General features: G+C 40.5%; 1 long non-coding RNA gene across 1 annotated transcript; it reads right to left on the bottom strand.

The window, feature by feature from the left end:
- Positions 1–961: 961 nt before the first annotated feature.
- On the bottom strand, positions 962–13,429 carry LOC125486200. The gene is made up of 3 exons (XR_007264890.1): positions 13,331–13,429; positions 12,366–12,575; positions 962–1,188 (listed from the first exon to the last, which is right to left on the bottom strand). It is a non-coding gene; the product is annotated as an uncharacterized LOC125486200 (long non-coding RNA).
- Positions 13,430–20,792: the final 7,363 nt, after the last annotated feature.

The raw sequence follows: 20,792 nt of genomic DNA, 5'->3' as shown, positions 1-20,792 counted from the left end.
TTGATAATCAAGAACCTATCTATCTCAGTCTTAAATGTACTCAATGACCTGACCTCCACAACCTTCTGAGGCAGTGAATACCATACATTCACCACTCTCTGGCTGAAGAAGTTTCTCTTTATCTCCATTATAAAAGGTCTTCCCTTTACTCTAAGGCTGTGCCCTTGGGTCCTAGACTCTCCTACCAATGGAAGCATCTTCCCAACAGCCATTTTGTCCAGGCCATTCATTATTCTGAAAGTTTCAATTAGATCACCCCTCATCCTTCTAAACTCCAATGAGTATAGTCCCAGAGTCCTCAAATGCTCCTCATATGTTAAGCAAATTCCTTCAATGTCATTGGGTCAAAATTGTGGAACTGCCCCCGAACAGCATTGTGTATGTACCTACAGTAAATGGAACACACAGGTTAAAGAAGGGACAAAAGCAGAAGTTGCTGGAAAAGCTCAGCAGGTCTGGCGGTAACTGTGAAGAGAAATCAGAGTTAATGCTTCGGGTCTGGTGACCCTTCCTCAGAACTTTTGCAGCAATTTCTGTTTTTGTTTCTTTTTTACAGCATCCACAGTTCTTTTGGTTAACAAAGGGAGCGCAGCACTACCTTCTCTAAGGCAACTGGGGATGAACAGTAAATGATGGCCTAGCCAGCGATTCCCACATCCATGAATGAAGCATGATTGCTACCTGCAGCAAGTCCTAAGATACATATGACTGAACGTCTACACAAGCTATCTCAGTTTAATATTTTGTGATGGACATCTCAGTGATCAAACTGTTTATGTACTTCCCAAAGTGTGAGTTGATAAAACATCTGTTCCTACTGGTGGTGATGCTAATCTTCGGATTTTTAAAAGAACGACAATGAATGTCATAGAAAGTGAAGAATGGTTTTAAGTTATGTTTTTAAGTTATGTTTCCTTCTATTTTGAGAGAATTAAAAATTAGGAATATGTTGACTAACATGTGCAGAACAGGTAATAGATGTATTAGACATATTTTTAGAAACAAGTAAAATATTACACCAGGATGGTAGGAATGGGAGAGAACACAAATCAATTACATCCCGCGAGATATGATGACTGCCTCTGAGATGCTTTTTGGTCTCTCCACACTTTCTTCCTCTTTCCTTTCCCTTGGCGTTCTCCTGGTGGTTCTTGCAGCACCAGCTTGTAGACCACAGTAAAGCAGTTTCTAAATTGACAAGACAAAAGCAAAATATTGCAGATACTGACAATCTGAAATAGAGGCAGAAAATGATGGAAGTACTCAAGCAGGTCAGGCAGTGTCTGTGGAGAAAGAAAAAGAGTAACAGCAGACTTTGATGACATTGTAAAGAGAGGTGATCGACTGCCTTCTCCACATTAAGCCAAGAGGACAGGTTTGGTTTTGTTATTGCCTGTAATGCATCATGACACTGGTATAATTATCACAACAAAGGCTTTTATGTTTTCTTTGTCCCAAAATGTATCTTCATTATAATTGCTTGTTACTTTCGTATTTGTGCCAGCCCTCCTCCATATGTTTCCGTACTCTCATTGAATGATGGAGGAGGAGAATAGCCTTCTCCTGGGTTGCTACGATCCTATACTGGAAGAATGTTTGCCCCTTTTCTACACTCCTTCAATACCTTGTGTATCACAGGAGTGTCACATACCTAATAAACCTGTTTTGTAACTTGAAATGTTACTTTTTGCCACATTCAGCCCAATTGATCCTATTTACAACAGCTGCCATGCTTCAAATAAGTACATAATTGTACTTGCAGTGTAGAAGGTGCTGCCTAAATGTAAGCCTTTTACTTTTTATTGGCAACATGATTGTTTGAAAGAAGAAGTGCCAGCACTGCCCCGTTCTTTGACATTATTACAGTATTGGCTGTTGTTTCATTTTACATCCAAGTATATATTCAGATAGCACTAGTTGTTCTTTCACACTTGGTCATCAAATCATGTGACTGATCTGTTGGTACATAAAACAGTCTACTGATCTTATTGCTCACAATTTATGATGTTATTATTTCAGCATTATTTTCCCAAAGCCCCTTCTCTGTTAGTCAATCTCTTTCATGTCTGCCTCTGAATCTGAGGTCGCTATGCTTTTAATAAGTAGAGGAGAATTGAACGCATCAATTTTTTTTTGCACAACTGTTTTGTTGCACTATGAAGACAAGTAGACGGCCCATTAAATACAAGTCAAAAAACCTGGTAAATGTGTTACTTGTTGTCCAACAATAATGCCCATAGTTACTACTTGTGTCTCTCTCCCACAGCAATCAAACTGTTAACCACAACAGATATTCAGTGGAGGAGAAATGTAGCAAGCATCCAAAATCAATACATCAATCTAAGTGTTGCTGCCCTTGTCATCTGCAATCCCCATTCTGAACTCATCTTTTCAAATGAGGCCAATTTATATCATGCCTCAACCAGAGAGTAAACGGCCACCATGTCTTAAATTAGGAGGTGCTCTCTATATCTGGAGAACAATGGCAACATCAGATTGCAAATGTCCTTTAACCATGCAGGAAATATAGCCAATCTCCAAAGTCCCCTTCCGATTTAAACTTCCTTCTTGACTGAGACCTCCTGGCAAGGATGGATTTAATCCAGATGACCACTAAAATATACAGAATCGTTTAAGATCTCCAATATTGATTATATGTAATTTCTATTAAATGGTAGGTTGAATTCTATCATGTTGTTCAGGCAATGTTCAATAGTTATTTTTTCTAAAAAGGTACCTAATTCAGCGGATTCCCCAGTCCCCGGGCTACTGAGATTTTAAGAATCTTGACAAAGCCTCTGATGCAACCAGCAAGAAGGAAAATTGTGACATCCTCAATCTTCACTGCTTTGGTTTGTACAAGAGGAAGGCAGAGCATAAATAAGGTCATGGAGCTCAGTCTTTGAATTTGCATCATAAATGTATCTTTAAGTGTAGTGATGCTTCAAATCTTCTTCAAACTTGAGCTTAATGTCCTCCTTTACTGAACTTCATCCAACTCTTTCTATTAATTCAACTTGCCTCAGATGTTAATTATTTCCATATTTTTATGGCATTAAAACCTATAGGTTTTACTGACTTGGATTCTTGCTGCACACTGTATTCAGTTTTCATGGAATCAGACAATACAGAAGAGGAAATTCAGCCCATCGAGTCTGCACCAACAAAAATTACTTTAAATCAACACTAATCCCACTTTCCAGCACTTGGCCCATAGCCTAGAAGATTATGACATTTCAAGTGCACATCTACCTACTTTTTTAAAGTTGTGTGGTTTCCTGCATCAACTACCCTCCCAGACAATGCATTCCCACCACCCTCTGGGTGAAAACCTTTATCCTCATATCCCCTCTAAACCTTCTGCCTTTCACCTTGAAATTATGTCCCTTGTCACTGATCCTTCAACTAAGGGGAATGGCTGCTTTGCATCCACCCTGTCTATGTCCTTCATAATCTTAACTACTTTAATCTGGTCCCCTCTCAGCCTTCTCTGCTCTAAAGGAAACAGCCCGAGCTTATCCAGCCTCTCTTCATGGCTAACCTGCTCCATCCCAGGCCAACATCCTGGTGAATCTTCTCTGCACCCCCTCCAGTGCAATCACATCTTTTCTATAGTGCAGTGACCAGAACTGCACACAGTACTCCAGCTGTGGCCTAACCAAAATCCTGTATAGCTCCAACATACTCTCATAATCTACTCCATGAGTGATAAAGGCAAGTGTCCTGTATGCCTTCTTAACTACACTATTAGCCCATCCTGCCACCTTCAAGGATCTATGGACAAGCACCTCAAGATCTCTCTGTTGCTCTGAACTTCCTCATGTCCTGCCGTTCATTGAGTACTCCCTTGTCTTGTTCCTTCTTCCAAACTGCATCACCTCATACTTTTCAGGGTTAAGTTCCATTTACCACTGATATGTCCAACCCATCTTATCCTCTTGTAACCTAAGACCTTCTTCCTCACTGACAACTATCTGACCAATCTTCATATCATCCACAAATATACTTATCATCGCTCCCACACTTTCTTCTATACCATTTATGTATATCAAAAATAATAAGGGACACAACACTGATCACTGTGGTAAGCTACTGGACACCGGGTTCCAGTCACACAAACAGCCTTTTACCACCACCTTCTATCTCCTACTAAACCAATTTTGGACCCAACATGCCAATTTGCTCTGGACCCCATGTGCTTATACCTTCTTTAACAATCCAAATAAACTACATCAACTGTACTACACTCATCTACACACCTGGTCACCTCCACGAGAAATGCAATCAAATGTGTTAAGTATGATTTCTCTCTGACAAAGCCCTGTTTACTATGTGCAATGAAACCTTGCCTCTCCAAGTGGAGATTGATTCTCTCCTCCTGAGTTTTCTTCAATAGTTTCCCTACCGCTGATGTGAGACGCACTGGTCTGTAATTCCCTGGCTTATCTCTACCACCCTGCTTGAAAAGTGGAAACACAATTGCTGTCCTCCAATACTGTAGAACCTCTGCTACAGCCAGAGAGGAATTAAAATTTTAGGTCAGGGCCCCTATAATTTCCTCCCTCATCTCCCACGGCAGCCTGGGATACAGCTCGTTGAGATTTGGGAATCTGTCCATGTTTAAGCCTGCCAGTGCCTCCTCACTCCCAATGTCAAACTGCTCAAGAACCTCATTCTCTCTCTTCCTGAATTCTGTACCTACATCTTCCTTCTCCAAAATGAAAACAGGTGTGAAGTATTCACTTAACACCCCACCAAAGTCATCCTGCTCCATCACAGATTGCCTCTTTGGTCCCTAATTTGCCCTACTCTTTCCCTGGTTATCCTCTTCCTTTGATATGTTTACAGCATTTCTTGGGATTCCTGCCATCCTCACAGTCAAAAGATGTGCAGATTAGGCAGATTGGCTACGCTAAATTGTCCATACTGACTTGTGATTTGCAGGATATGTGGATTAGCCATGGGAAAAATCCAGCGTTATGGGGACAGACTAGGGGGCTGGGTCTGGATGGGATGTCTTTGGAAGGTTGGTGCATACTTGATGGGACGAATGGTCTCTTTCTGTATTGTAGGGATTTTTGATTCCATGATTCTAATTTTAATTCACTAACTTCATCCTTAAAGTGCTCTACAACCTCACTATAATCATATCTTTCATACACAATGACTCTATGATCTCCTCCAGCCTTACAGCTCCTTTTATTGTCTTCATTCCTCTAACTCTGGTTAAGTATTTGGCCCTCTCTTAGACCCACTAGTGGTGAGTATCTTTAGCCAGCTCAATTATATTCTCTGGAGCTCCAGCTCAAAACCACTCTACCAACTTACTTCTCTCCCCAATTTGAAAAGACTTTTTAAAATCTTATTCTGTTCGTAAACTTTCATCACCCCTCAAAATTTGTACTTTTTTTAGCACCTATTTATTTTCCTGTACATTTCACTCCAATCCACTTTGGAATTAACATTAAGTAGGTTGCATTATAGACCAGCAAGCTAGACTCAATTTTATTCAATGAAATCAATGCAATATTGCATCTCTAATGCCGGGTTACAAAGTCTCTCTGTCTTATGGTGTAAGTGAAGTTTATCTCAGTAAAACTGAACTGCAGCTATGTCTCTTGTGCTGATCCTAATCATACCAAATGCACCAGTCAATGCGGAATGGTTCTACACGCACCGAGTAATAAACAGGCAGCAATTGTGCAATATTTTCACTACCTCCAGAGCTGCTTGAACCTTTACATAAAAGTTTAAAAAAAAACTGAATAGGTGGCTGAGAAGAGTGAGATACAAAACAGAGGAAGATACAAGAAGTGGCAAAAGTTAATAAAAAAGAAAAGTGCATTACTGTTGCGGTCACCGGTTTAGAAAATTGTACTGCTGCAATGGCTGCAAGACTACAAGGATTTTAAAATAACTTTTAGAAATGATAATCTGTGACAAAGTTAACAGTTGCTTGGGTAAAGGCGATTAATGAAGAAAAGCTAGCACAGATGCATTAAAGGCAAATCGCATTTAACGGATTTAGGTGAGATTTTTGATTTGGTTGATGTGGGTAACAGTCAAACCTTTTTGCAAATACAGGTTCTGCTTCAAGTTGAGGATTGTGTCCAGTTCTGGACCCCACACTTTGGAACCATACTTTAGAGAGGGTGTGAGGCTTTACAGGGGTACAGAAAAGATTTACGAGAGTGAATCCAGGGATGAGGGACTTCAGTTGCAAGAGAAGGGAAGGTTGGAAGGACATTTGACAGATGAGTTCAAAATCTTGAAATGTCTTGACAGAGTAGATAGGGAGAAACTGTTCTGATTGATGTAAGGGCCAGGAACTACAGGACACATATTAATGGTGATTGGTGAAGGAACTAAAGACAGCCTGAAAAATATTTTACGCAGTTAGTGGTTGAGACCTAGAACGTGCTGCTTGAGAGGGTGGTGGAGATGGATTCGATTATGGCTTTCAAAAGAAACTTGAGTAAACAACTGACCCAAACCATCACATGGAGAGTACTGTGTATAGATTTTGTCCCTGTCTTTAAGAAGAAACAAAAATAAAGAACAGTTGATGCTGGAAATCTGAAACCAAAACAAAAAGAGCTGGAGGCCTGGCAGCATCTGTTGAGGGAAAAACAGAGTCCCATATGACTCTTCTTCAGATAAAATGTTACCTCTGCTTTTCTCTCCACAGCTGCTGCTAGACCTGCTGAGTTTCTCCAACAATTTCTGTTTTTGTTTTAATAAAGGACATACTGGCACTGGAGACTGTTCAGAAGAACTCATCAGGCTGATTCCTGGGATGGAGGGGTTGACTTTATCAAGAATGGCTAAACAGATGAGGCCTTTATTCATTACAGTTGAGTAGAAAGATTGGTGACCGTATTGCAACATTCAAGATTCTGAGGGGGCATGACAGGGTAGATGTTGGGAAGATGTTTCCACTAATGGAGGACTCTTGAATTAGGGGACATAGTTACAAAATAAGGGGACATTCATTTAAAACAGAGATTTGTAGGAATGTCTTCTCACAAAGGGTAGTGAATATCTGGAATTCTTTACCCCAGAGAGTTGTGAAGGTCAATGTGTTAAACGGGGGCAATAAACTTTTGAAATATTGAAGTACTGACGGAAATAATGAGGTAGCATGAAAGACAAGTTGAGACCCGTAGCAAATCAGCCTAGATCTTCCTATAGAATCATGGAGTCATACAGCACAGATACAGACCCTTTAGTCGAACCAGTCTGGGCCAACCATGTTCCCAAACTAAACTAGTCCCACCTGCCTGCACTTGGCCAAAATCTCTCCAAACCTTTCCTATTTATGAACTCTCCAAATGTCTTTTAAACGTTGTAACTGTACCCGCATCTACCACTTCCTCTGGAAGTTCATTCCACACATGACAACTCTCCATGTAAAAAAAAAATTTCCCCTCATGTCTTTTTTAAAATCTTTCTCCTTTCACCTTAAAAATATGCCCCTAGTCTTGAAATCCCCCACCCTAGGGAAAAGACACCTGCCAATCACCTTATCTATACCCCTTATGATTTTATAAACTTCTATAATGTCGCTACTTAACCTCTTACGCTCCAGTGAAAAAAATCCCAGCCTATCCAGTCTCTCCTGATAACTCAAACTCTCCATTTCCGGCAACGTCCTGGTAAATCTCTTCTGAACCCTCTCCAGCTTGATTATATCCTTCCTAGAACAAGGCAACCAGAGCTGCACACTGTACTCTTGCACTGTGGAGCAGGCTTGAGGGACAAAATAGCCTACTACCGCTCCTATTTCTTATGTTCTGTCGATAAAGAACAATTGCAGGCTTATGGAGAAAGGGGACTGGAGTTGGCTGAACTGCTCTTGCAGAGACCTGGCACTGACCTGATGTGCCAAATGGTCTCTCCCTGTGCAGTTGTAAGCATTCTATAATTTTATGGATTGTTCCAAGTTTTGTCTCATTAATTCCACAGGCAAGTTTAACAGTCACGATATTGGGGGAGGTTGTGGGGTCTATAACAACCAGAAAAGTCATCAGAAGATCACTTTGTGGCATAGACCCTGGAAATCAATAAATCAATGGAGCGTAGAAAGTAATGAGTGCTGAATAGAGGAGTTAAAGGGGTTGGTGCTATTGGGGGTGGCTACTGACTGGAATGTTCAAGTCTCAATGCTTCAACTCAGAAAAACTAAATGCAAAGTGCTCAGATTTGCTAATGATACTGAGGAAGACACCAGGAAATCTGCCAGAACTAGAAATCCAAGAGACTGGGAAGAAATAGGCATTGAAGGGTATTAGTATTAGTAAGAAGGTTGCTTTAGGGTAATTAATGGGACTGAAAGTTGATAAGTCCCCAGGACCTGACATTCTGAAGATATTCTACCAGGAAGAGGCAGCTGTGAAGATGGTGGACACATTGGTAATAATCCTCCAAAATTCGACAGATTCTGAAATGGTTCCTGCAGATTAGGTTCTAATCCTCAACCTGTGCTGTGGTGTCTGATCTTAGCTGAGGCAATGGAAGGTTCACTGTGTGCTCTTGAACTATAAAAAGTGCAAGAGAAAGTAACCAAAATGAATACTACTGATTGCTATCTAATTATCCCTGTTGGAAAGTCATATGTATGGATGCTGAGTAAGGGCAAAAGATACACTTCAGTTTTTAACAATATTCCCAGTATTTTGACCATACCCCAATTTTAAAACTCTCACTGTTGTCTTCAAATTCCTGCATGGGTCTCTCCCAATGTGGATTGATGTGCAATCATGTTCTTCATGGTCTGCCAAAGTCATGAAACCTCTATCATGAGGCACACAAACTGGAAGTGGCCATTTTACCAGTGCTTAATAAAGAAACTGTAAAGACCAGGTTACTGCCTTTTGAATACAGGACATGGTGTCAGAAGTGGAGTTGGGATTGAATGTTGAAGAGCTGTAAAAACAAAATTCACAGCCAGTGGTAGAAACACACAGGAATATTTAGAGACATGAAAGCTGCTATAAGCAATGGAGAGAAGCCAAATTAAAAACCACCGAAAAACAGGTCAAAGTTGAAACACTGGGTGAGAAACAATGGCTGCACCATTTCCCCTTCGAGCTTCAGTCAGTATGAAAGGTAATTATTTAAATAGTGCCTGTTTTTATCAGATGCGCTGGTAACATTTCTGAATAGTGGCACATCTGTTTAACAAGCCAGAGCAGTGAGGAGTAGCTACACTCCTATCACTGCTGGGAAGAGACTGTTTCAAAGTGCATTTCACCCTAAATATCTCTGAAGAAAAAAGAAACAAACTGAAGAAATTTTTAAAACGTTGACAGTACTCTTTGAGTACTCTTTGAATCCCAAGTGAATGTAACTTATGAACAGCACATGTTCACTATTATGGCCCAAGGTGAAGGAATCCATTGATCAGTGTGATTTCATTAATTCAGCTTGTTGAATCCTGTGAATTTACACAATTAAAAGACAGGCTAATTAAAGAAAGGATGTATTAGATATAAGGGATCATGCAGTGAGTGTACATCGACTGAGAGAGGAGAAACACACTCTCCGGAAAGCAACTGACATGAGGACAGGTGCTGAGGTTGAACATCAGCAATATTCATGGCAGAAAAGACCAATCTGATAGATACTTCAGATCCATACAGAAAAACAATCATAGTTAAAAGGCAGGATGCAAATATTGCAGAAGACATCATACAAAGGAGAAGAAGACACGTCAAGTGTGAGGAAAGCAGTGTTCTCGCTGTAAGAAGCTGAATCATTTCACTCACAAATGCATGGCTACAAGGACGTGTAACAATTAAATACAGATGACCTCAGGCGAATATCAGCTGAAGAATCTAATGAACTACACCATACAACAAGTCAGTTCAGTCAGGTTAACAGGGCATTTGGAAAGGCAAGGACTGATTAGGGATAGTCGACATGGCTTTGTGCTTGAGAAATCATATCTCACTAACTTGATTGAGTTTTTTGAAGAGGTGACAAAGAACGCAGACGAAGGCAGAGACATAGACATTGTCTATATGGACCTCTGCAAGGTACTCAACAAGGTTCTGCATGGTAGATTGGTTAGCTAGAATAGATCAAATGGAATCCAGGGAGGGCTAGCCAATTGGATACAAAATTGGCTTAAAGGAAAGAGGCAGACGGTGGGGGTACAGGGTTGTTTTTTGGGCTGGAGGCCTGTGACCAATGGTGTGCCACAAGGATCAGGGCTGGGTCCACTGTTTTTTGTCATTTACATAAATGATTTGGATATGAATATAAGAGGTATGGTTAGTAAGTTTGTAGACGACATCAAAATTGATGGTGTAGTGGACAGTGAAGAAGGTTACCTCAGAGTACAACTGGACCTTGATCAGTTAGGCTAATGGGCTGACGAGTGGCATATGGAGTTTAATTTAGATAAATGTGAGGTACTGCATTTTGGAAAGGCAAATCAGGGCAGGACTTATACACTTAACGGCAAGGTCCTGGGGACTGTTGCTGAATAAAGAGACCCAGTGGTGCAGGTGCATTGTTCCTTGAAAGTAGAGTCACAGGTAGACAGGGTGGTGAAGAAGGCACAAAAAAAGGAGTTGCTGGAAAAGCTCAGCAGATCTGACTGCATCTGTGAAGAAAAATTCAGAGTTGACGTTTCGGGTCCAGTGACTCTGAGAAAGGGTCACTGGACCCGAAATGTCAACTCTGAATTTTTCTTCACAGATGCTGCCAGACCTGCTGAGCTTTTCCTGCAATTTCTGCTTTTGTTCCTAATTTACAGCATCCGCAGTTCTTTGGTTTTTATTTAGTGGTAAGGAAGGCATTTGGCACACTTGCTTTCGTTAGTGAGTGCATTGAGTATATGAGTTGAAATGCCATGTTGAACTGTACAGGACATTGGTTAGGCTACTTTTGTCATACTGCATTCAATTCTGGTGTCCCTGCTATAGGAAATATGTTGTGAAACTTGAAAGGGTTCAGAATAGATTTACAAGGATGTTGCCGGGATTAGACGGTTTGAGCTACAGGGTGCAGCTGAATAGGCTGGGGCTATTTTCCCTGAAGCGCGGAGGCTGAGGGGTGACCTTATCGAAGTTTATAAAATCACGAGCGGCATGGATATGGTGATTAGCCAAGGTCTTTTTCCCGGGATAGGGGAGTTTAAAACTAGAGGGCATAAGTTTAAGGTGAGAGGGGAAAGATTTAAAACGGACCTGAAGGGCAACTATTTCACGCAGAGGGTGGCGCATTAATGGGACAGTCTGCCAGAGGAGGTGGTGGATGCTGGTAGAATTAGAACATTTGAAACATATCTAGATGGGTACATGAATGAGAAGGCTTTAGAGGGATATGGGCCAAATGCTGGCAAATGGGACTAGATCAGTTTAGGATATCTGGTCAGTGCACAAAAGTTGGACCAAAGGGTCTTTTTCTGTGCTAGATAACTCTATGATACTTGCATTGTAACTGCTGTAATGAGGATCACAGAGAGAAATACATGTCAACATTAATCACATCATGACCTTTACAGAGCTGTATAATGTGGCTGAACATAGCAATCCAAAAATACAGCACTCAGAAGTGAGACTGAGGCTATATGTTGGCACCATACTCATGCCAAGGGATGAGGGTAACTCGGTGTACCAATGCAATGACAGGAATGAGGATCTGGAGTTCCAGATCATGGACAGCAAGCAAAAGTCACTCACCTCAGCCAGGGCAAGACTAAAGTTTGGACTACTGTATGCCAAAAGAGATTTGTGCCTAGATGCCTTCAATGGTTAATGTGGGTAATGAGATCCCTTCAGAGCTTTGTGTCCTTTGGGTCAATATATTCTCTCAGCTCTCCAGGTTGTTTCACTGATACCATGCTGCTAATCTATTCAATAGGAGTTGTCACTTCTGTAATTACCCACATCTTTCCCAGCTCTTCTGTTTCAGGCTAGCCCTTAAACTTCCCTCAGCAGATTCTGAATTGGTCTTGCATTCTCATCAGCTTCAAGATGATATTCTCCTGGAAGACACCCTAACCATGTAAGTGCACTTTCTATACCTCTAGCATCTGCATGTGGTCAATCGTTTAGTATCTGGCGACACGTTGCAAATCTCTTTTGGCACATTGAGTCCAAGTGAAGTTGAGTGAAAGCAGCAGCTTTCTAACTACAACACAGTGTGGAGCTGGAGGAACACAGCAGGCCATACAGCATCAGAGGAGCAGGAAAGTTGACGTTTTGGATTGGGACCCTTCATCAGAAACGTCAATTTTCCTGCTCCTCTGATGCTGCCTGGCCTGCTGTGTTCCTCCAGCTCCACACTGTGTTGTCTCTGACTCCAGCATCTGCAGTTCTTGCTATCTCCAAGCTTTCTAACTACACGCTGGCTACCTTTCAGGAGATACAGGTGGCTCCAAATGCTGTTTGGCATTTCCACTGCTCCAATGGGATATCAACCCAGACAACATGTTGGACATCTTTCCCAAGTGGAAGTTGTAGAGGATGATCCACTGGATTACGGATGTGGAGACACAATGGCAAAAATTATTGCTGACCATAATCAAAATCTAGTGCAACTACGAAACAGCTCAGCAGATGATCCTGAAATTAAAAAAGACAAAATTGCAATGAGAAGACACAAAGTCAAGCTCATAGGCCATGTACTAACAGCAAAATGTCTTTGACCAGATTCTGAACTGAACTGCAGCAGTGATCTACTGGGATAGAAGCAGTGCGACTATTTGTTGGACTTGTCAATTATTTGGCAAAATTCTTGCCTGTTTTGTTGTCGGATCATGAATCATTGCAGCAAATCATGGCTAAGGGCATACAGTGATATTGAGGTACGGTATAAGAAGGATGCTATGACAGTCAGAAAATTTCCAGACCCAACAAGAAGCAGCAAGTTGGGTTGTCCTAGAAGTCATTAAACCCAGCAGTGAATATAACAGACAAGTGCCTTGATCAAATCAAGTGAATACCTAACAAGATGCAGCTCTCCATGTGTTGCACAATGTTATGATGCCTGGATGGCCTGAAAACATCAAGGCCACATCTAGTACTACAAGAGGGTATTGGGCTTACAGACATGAATTGACAGACCAGGATGACGTATTGTTGAAAGGCAATAAAGTTGATGGGAGGCACTGGTGTGATGGCCATGTTGCTTGATCAGTAATCCCAGGCTAATGTTCTGGGGACATGGGTTCAAATAGTGACACTTGGCAAATAGTGACAATAAGAATTTGGAACTGAAGGATAGCCTATTGGTGAGCATGTAACCACAATCAATTGTAATTTTAAAAGAAAACATCTGTTTCACAAAGTCACCAGTGAAAGAATTCTGCTCTCCTTACCTAGTCTGGCCCTCCATGTAACTCCAGACCCACAGCAATGTGATTGATTCTTAACTGCTCTCTGGTCAATATATGCTGGCTGCTATGTCTATAATTGATGATCACTCCCGTGAACTATCTTGGAATATTTCACTACATTAAAGGTGACACATAAGCTGATGTTTTTGTACATCTCATAAAAGGATGGTTTGTGAATGAGCCACCGGGAGTATGTGTGATCCTATTTTTGTTTTCATGGATTAAACATTGTGAAATTTATGTTGACGATATTCATTTTGCTGAGCACCAGAATCGTGTGGCAAAACAATGTTCCGCATGGTTCCGTGGGCCAGTTTTCTGTCACATCAGAATGTTTTGCATCTAAAATAGCCACGTCATCCTGGAAAAGATTTCCCAATATTAAAGGTGCATCTTGATGTATGTAGAAAGTTTGCCCGTCAAAGATTAACACAAAGAAAAACAAAGAGCACAGCCTTTTGGTGAGCTGGCCACCCTGTTTTGATAGGGTGACCCATCGAGCGTGGAAAACTATGTGTGAACATCCTAACCTGTGTGTTTATATTTTATCACACCACAAACTATGGCCAGCACATGAGTTCAGAGTTTTCTTTTTAAATGCATTATCAGCATTAAAGGGCCATCATCATCCTGTCACTCTCACCTCTTAATGCAAAGATTGTGTGTTCAAGTATGATCCCAGGGGTTCCTTTAGCATCGTGCTCAGTGGGTGCTGCACTGTTGGAGATGCTGTCATTTAGATTAAACATTACACTGAGGTTTCATCTGCCTCTCAATAGTTATAAAAAATACTATGCCACCAGTTCTAAAAAAAAGCCAAAAAAGTTCTCCAGTTGAATATCCCCTAACGAAGAGACAACGATCTCAGCACAGTTTCTGGGACCTTGATGTGTGCAAATTGGCTCTAATTTCCTACATTAAAACAGTCGCTATATATTGAACATTTGGTTGTAAAGCTCATTACAATATCCTGAGGTTATGAAAGATACTATATAAACACAAGCTTTTTTTTGAGTATAAGTAAACTTTTATTTTGTTAAGATTTTTGCATTGAATTAGAACATAAGTGCTGGGAGCAGGAGCAGGCAATTCGACCCCTCAATCCTGCTCCACTGTGCCACTCATTGGTTACCAGTTTCCATTGGTAAACTGTAGAAACAGCCAAACTGATTCAGTAATGGCCTTTAAAAAAGCCATCTCTCAACACTCAATTTTCAATAATCAACCAATGCAATGATAATTTATCTCCATCTGCAGTTAACTTCCTCTTTCAAAGTGGAGGTGAGGATTCACATTTTCTATGATTCTTCAAGACCAGGGAGTAACCATGAGGGACGTAATGGCCTAGTAGTAAAGTCACTGGACTAGTAATTCAGAGGTTTTGGGTAACAGTGTGGAGGCACTGGTTCAAATCACAGTAACTGATGGAATTTGAATTCAGTTAATAAATCTGGAATTTAAAGTTCATCTCAGAAATGGTGAATGTGAGAACAATCAACAATTGTTATGAAAACTCATCTGGTTTACTATTATCCTTCAAGAAAGGAAATCTATCCCCTTTGCTCAGTTTGGCCTATTGTGTGACTCCTGGCTCACAACAATCTTGTTGACTGTTAAGCACCCTCTGAAATGGCCTTTAAGCCAAACAGTCAAGGGTGCTTGGAAATATAAAACAAATGCTGTTCTTGCCAATGACACCCACATCTCTGAAAACTAAAGGACCAAGTAAATTGAGGCCAATTTTGAACACATCATAATGGCCAGCAACATTTCGCTGAGGGCAAGCACAGGGCAGCACTGTTAGTCATTTGGTGTTTTTCAAAGATACAAAGCTGCCACAATTGACACAAGACACAAAATAATTACAGATAAACAAGGCAATTCTGCCCACCTTTAAATCACCTCTAAAGTGTTATTGTGTCTTTCCAGTGAGATTGCCCTCTATTATTTTTCCTCCAGCAGCTCTATCCCACATAATACTCACTTGCAGTGCAAAGCAAATTTACCAAACAGTCCAGATGTACTTTCTTTTATTCATTTGAACATGTCATTTTGAACTACTTGAATGCAATGTGCCAGCTTTGCAACTTTTCCATTCCATGACTATTGTGCTTAAGACTAAAATCATCTCCGATACTCCTTCTTGTGTGTGAAATACCACATAGTCTCCAGCTTTTCATCGTGAGTCAGTCCTTTGTTGCTGGAAATCAGCCTTGTCTCTCTTCTCCTTGGCACTTGAATGTCTCAAGAGTCTAGAACTAGACAGTATGACCATTCCACCCTGTGGATTGTATTCTTGCTGTCTGCTGAGATAGTTGAAGATTCTACAGGCTTCTTCATTGATTGGATAGGGTGAGTGTCAACATTGTTGAAACTCCCAGACTCTTTCATGTTCATCTTTCATCAACACCATTCCTGAAGGATACATTTGTTCATCCAAAATGGAGCAATTTACACTTTCCTGCATTAACTTTCATCTGCCACTGTTATGTTCAATTTGATGTTTTATATCAATTCCTTCTGTAATTTTACGAGCTACAACTTCTCCAAGTCTGGGATCATCTGCAGATTTAGTCGTGTTACATTCAAGTTTCTAAGACCAAATCATTTATGTAGAATTGGAACGCAAGAACATGGCGGGAGGACACAGACTTCTACGAAAGCCACTGAGCTACTGAGATGGCTGGGTGCAGGTCCATTGTTGGAAAGGTGAGCCGCATTTATTTGTGTCAGTATGTCAATCTGGAGATTTGTCAGAAAGTGTGTCATGGGATGAGTGGAAGAAGCCAGCGGTATGATAATGAGAAACCAGTGAGTGCAGCAGAGAGGGGATGGGTTAGCTCGTCAGACACCAGAAAGGGTTAAGGGTGCAAAAGGCTACAGAAGAGACGGTGATGACAGTCACAAGTAAGATTGTGAGTGTGAATTTCACAAAAATCTTCCTGCCTGATTACCTGCGTGATAGGAGCAGTTTTGTTCTTTCCTTAACATTTTCATGACCAACTCTCTATGGAATGAAAATCTGTATCTGTCTTATGTCCATAGTTCAAATTATAACTCAAAGCTAGTGTCTTTTTTGAATGATCTCAGTTCCGATGCACTGTAGAGAGTAAGCTAACACTGCAGAGCTGCCATTCACCTTGTGCCCAGATTCTGCAACAATAGAGTCAAGCACGCCTTGCACTATAGCAAGAACACATGTGGTGCAGTTAAAGTTTGAAATCATGTACGTTAAGTCAGAACATTCTGACCCTGCAGCTATCATAATTGCAGGAGTTCAATACCGAAGGGGCTGCTACCCTACAAGGAGTTGTAAATAAATAATTCGCACACACATTGTTCTTACCCTCTTGTTTAAATTGTATTTTCCTTCCCTTCTGTCCCTCTCCTGAGAGAGTTGCTTCTTCATGGTGGAGTATGGCCCCTTGTGAATGAATGGTGTCAAGCTGTTTGACTGCAAGTGTCAGCTTAGTGGATGTTTAATCTATCTTGAGCCAACATTCATTGATATACACATATCCAACAGGACATGGGAGGTAGATAGCCATGGGAAAAGTAGTGCTGCCTTTTAAAACCCCTTTCCTGCTCTACCATGGGATGCAGTAGCGATTTTTAGTATGTACACTACTTTCCCAGAATAGAACAGAGAAAGAGGGACGTACTGACATTATGGTAATACCATTGGACTTGTCATCCACGAACCCTAGGTTGCTGTTCTGTCATGGATTCAATTCTTACCATCACGGATGGTGAAGTTTGTATTCAATAATTAAAAATAGAATCTGAAATAAACAGCTAGTCTAATGACAATATGTAACTGCTGTTGATTTTCATAAAAGCCCATCTAGTTTGCTAATATCCTTTAGTGAAGGAAATCTGCTGTCCTTACCTGGTCTGGTCTAAATATGACTCCAGACCCACAGCAATGAGGCTGATTCTGAACTGCCCCTTTGGGCAATAAATGCCTCACTTTGCATATCCAGTTCATTCTATTGAACAAGTCCAAATCTTTTGTGTATGATTCTCCCTAAAGATCTTCACATCTTTCCTCATTTATCACTGTCACCTTTCTCCCTTGTGTGTTTACCTAACCTCTCTTTAGGTGCATTTTTTTTTATTGGATACACATCTGTAAGTCTGTAAATGATGACAGTGGGATGACCCAGGCATGCCAGAAGGCTAGATGCAGCCTAGAATTGGATTTGGCTATCCCACTCCATGTTCTTCTTTCATCTTGATACCCAAGAGTCCAATGGAGCAACACAATTCAATAGTCAATATTGGAAACTGTGACTCCTAGCCCCTCCCTCGTCCCAACTAACTGACATTGCACCATACACTCACACAGCTGTGTTGCTCCAGCTCTGGCTAAGACTGCAACTCTAACTTTTTAAAAAAAATCTCAAGTTCACACATGGCTAATAGCCGGAGCATGTTTGTGATCTCAGCGTTATCTAAATTGGTTGGGTGCCAAGGTCTAAAAAACCTGGAGCTGGAGCTCCTTATTCTGAGTAAGAAGGAACAAAGGTGTGTATCTATCATATCTTTGTGATGTCCCTATTACTCTGCAACCAACAAACTACTTTTGGAGAGCAGCCACTATTGTGCAGGCAACAGTCAATTTACAGAAAACAAGGTCACATTAACAGCAAATTAGATGAATGACAAGTTAAAGAAAAAGAAGAAAACACAACATTCAACTAAAAATCAGAAACAGACGTATTGGAAGCACAAAATCAGTCCGCACTTGTGGTGAATTGTTAGCTGTAAGTTCATTGACAGAAATGTCAGCTGTAAATTGAAGTGACTAATGTACAATTTGAAGGAGATTAGGAAAAATGAAATGGAGTCTTATGCTGGTAACAATTACTGAGGAATGATGAGAGGGGACATCAGAGCATCATTGCCAACATGGACTGAATGGCCTGATTCTGTGCTGTAAATTCTGTCTAACTTTATCTAGTAAAAGAGTTACACCTAAAATATTAATTTACCTGACTCACAACAGATGGTAAATGTTTCCAAAATTGTCCCTGTTTGTGAATGAGAATTTTTGTAATCTGAGGAATTGATTGACTATCAGGACACCAGGAGAATTCCTTACTCATCGATAAATGGCGTGAACATTTCTGTCAAAGGTACAGGCTGGACAGCTAATAACCCGTTTTGACTGGACATCTTGCGAACCTGCTTCAAAAATCAGTTTGCAGCAGAAAACTGAGGCTTTAGTTAGCGCACGAGAGACTCCGGAGTTTGTAAATTAACAAGGCATGTTAATCAAAGAACAAAGAATGAGTAAGTTGATTAATTACTTTGCATTGTGTTAGCAAAAGAACTTATTTTTTTATTTGAATATTAGTCATATGACATTTTCATTCTAATAATGTCACATGACAATATATTACAATTTATTCTAAATTGTAAAAAATTGACTTGACGACCATGGTAGCTTTAAAATTCGCTGTTCAGGTTCATGTCCCTTAAGCAAATAGTAATTACTCCAGGCAAAAGGCAACTTTATTTCCAGTGAAATGGATACAAATGAAATCTGGGGTTATTCTAACAGCCCAGCTTTAATCAAATGCCGCTGCGTAATTGCCCAGTTAAGTCTATGTGAGAGGCATCAGTGGATGTGACCGGGTCTTCAATCAGAAATAGTGAAAACCAAGAGGGGGTACTCCTGAACCTCAGGCTGTGGAATTCAAGTTGCATTTGTGAACTGAATGTAGTATTGGATCTTTATTCTATCTTTGGGGATTCAAATCTTTGTTTTTTTTTCCAGAACGGTGGTGGAATAATTGAATTTATTATTACTATTTATTTCCCTGCCCCGTTAACTGTAAGAATGGAAACCTCAGGCACGGAATCCAGAAATCACGACACTAAGACAAAAGAACAAAAGAAATAGCAGCAGGTAGATTATGCGGCTTCTCCGGTCAACCATTAAACAGGATATCTCCTACTTCACTTTTCCACTTCATATTCATATCGCCTGATTCCCTCAATGTCGAAAAACATGTCAATCTCAGTCTCCAAATACTCGATTGAGCAGCCGCATTCCTATGGGGTAGAAGTTTGCAAAGATTCCGAGTCAAGAAGTTATTTTTTAATTCATTCACGGGATGAGCGTGTGGCTGGCTAGGCAGCAGTTATTAACCATCCCTAATTGCCCAGACGGCAGTTACGAATCAACTTCCTCAATGGGCCACTTCCTATCCTGGGACCATGAGGCCTCTCCAACCTCCTCAATATCTATGGCAGTCCCGTGCGTAAATGTCCATCAATGTTCAAAATGTATACTTTTCCATCCTCAACAGCAATGCTTCTTTCAACGCTAGAGCTACTATTTTGTGATTCAGTGAACATCTGGTGCGGGAGAGCTTCCCCCAAAAATGCCATGCATACAAACAAGCTAACACTCTGGCTCAGCATGATGGAAGTGATGATAAAAAAAGGTGCACAAATTTCATAGGCGACGTCATCCTGACTAGCGAGTGTACCTTTATCTACAACTAATTGATTTAAAACGATACATCAGCACAACACATTTTGTTAGGGATACAAGACAATATTGAAAAGCAAATGATGAGATACAATTTTTATTTAATGTTGAGTATTTCTTGCTTGAAATCACTACTTGTAAATATAAAAGCAAAACAATCTGAAAGATAGCTCGTACTTACATCATGGCAGTCAGATATTGCTGCTTTTAAGGCACGCAGTGAAGATGGTGCGTTCTAATTTTTATACATGATTTTATGATATATTTTGCCGTGAACAGCAAGAGACCTACTAATCTATGTGGAAGTCATAAATTTGTCATATTTCAAAAATTATCAGAAAGTCAGTTATTTCTTGACCTTTTTAACCTGACCTCTTGTCAAGGCCAGTAACCAGGGATTTACAAACAGCTGATAATGTCCCTCAGCCACTAACCACTATGGACTTCAAGTTACGTCTATTTAGACCACGACCCAACAGGAAATATCTGAACGGTAATCTTAAAGGGGCAGGCCATGTTAAAATAAACGCTGGGTTAAATTCACAAGCACCATAGTGGGAGATCAATTGGTACATTAACAAAAATGACCACAATTTTCCTTCCAGAATTTTGAGTTTAATGTTTACAAGTTCTTAATGCATTACAGATTCCTGCGAAATGAAACTCCTGGGTTTTAGTCGGATATTTATTTATTGGTTATTACTTTGAACTCAGCTCTGAATGGCCACATAAATTAATTCTGCAGTGTGTCAGTTCCACACTCTTCCTCAATACTGTTTAATTCTTCATCAAATGTTATCTCTTTCATTTCAAATATGCTACCTCAAATTTAAGGCTTCAGTTCCTCAAGCAGTAGTTTCAACCAGTGTCTAGTCCTGTTAGAATTTTATGAGATTCCTCCCCACCTCCCACTCCCCATTCTTCTAAACATCAGTGAATACA

Source organism: Rhincodon typus, chromosome 26, assembly GCF_021869965.1.
Source record: "Rhincodon typus isolate 14 chromosome 26, sRhiTyp1.1, whole genome shotgun sequence".
NCBI classification, from domain to species: Eukaryota; Metazoa; Chordata; class Chondrichthyes; order Orectolobiformes; family Rhincodontidae; genus Rhincodon; species Rhincodon typus.
Note: the sequence above shows the minus strand (reverse complement) of the source record. Positions and strands in the feature narration are given on the sequence as shown.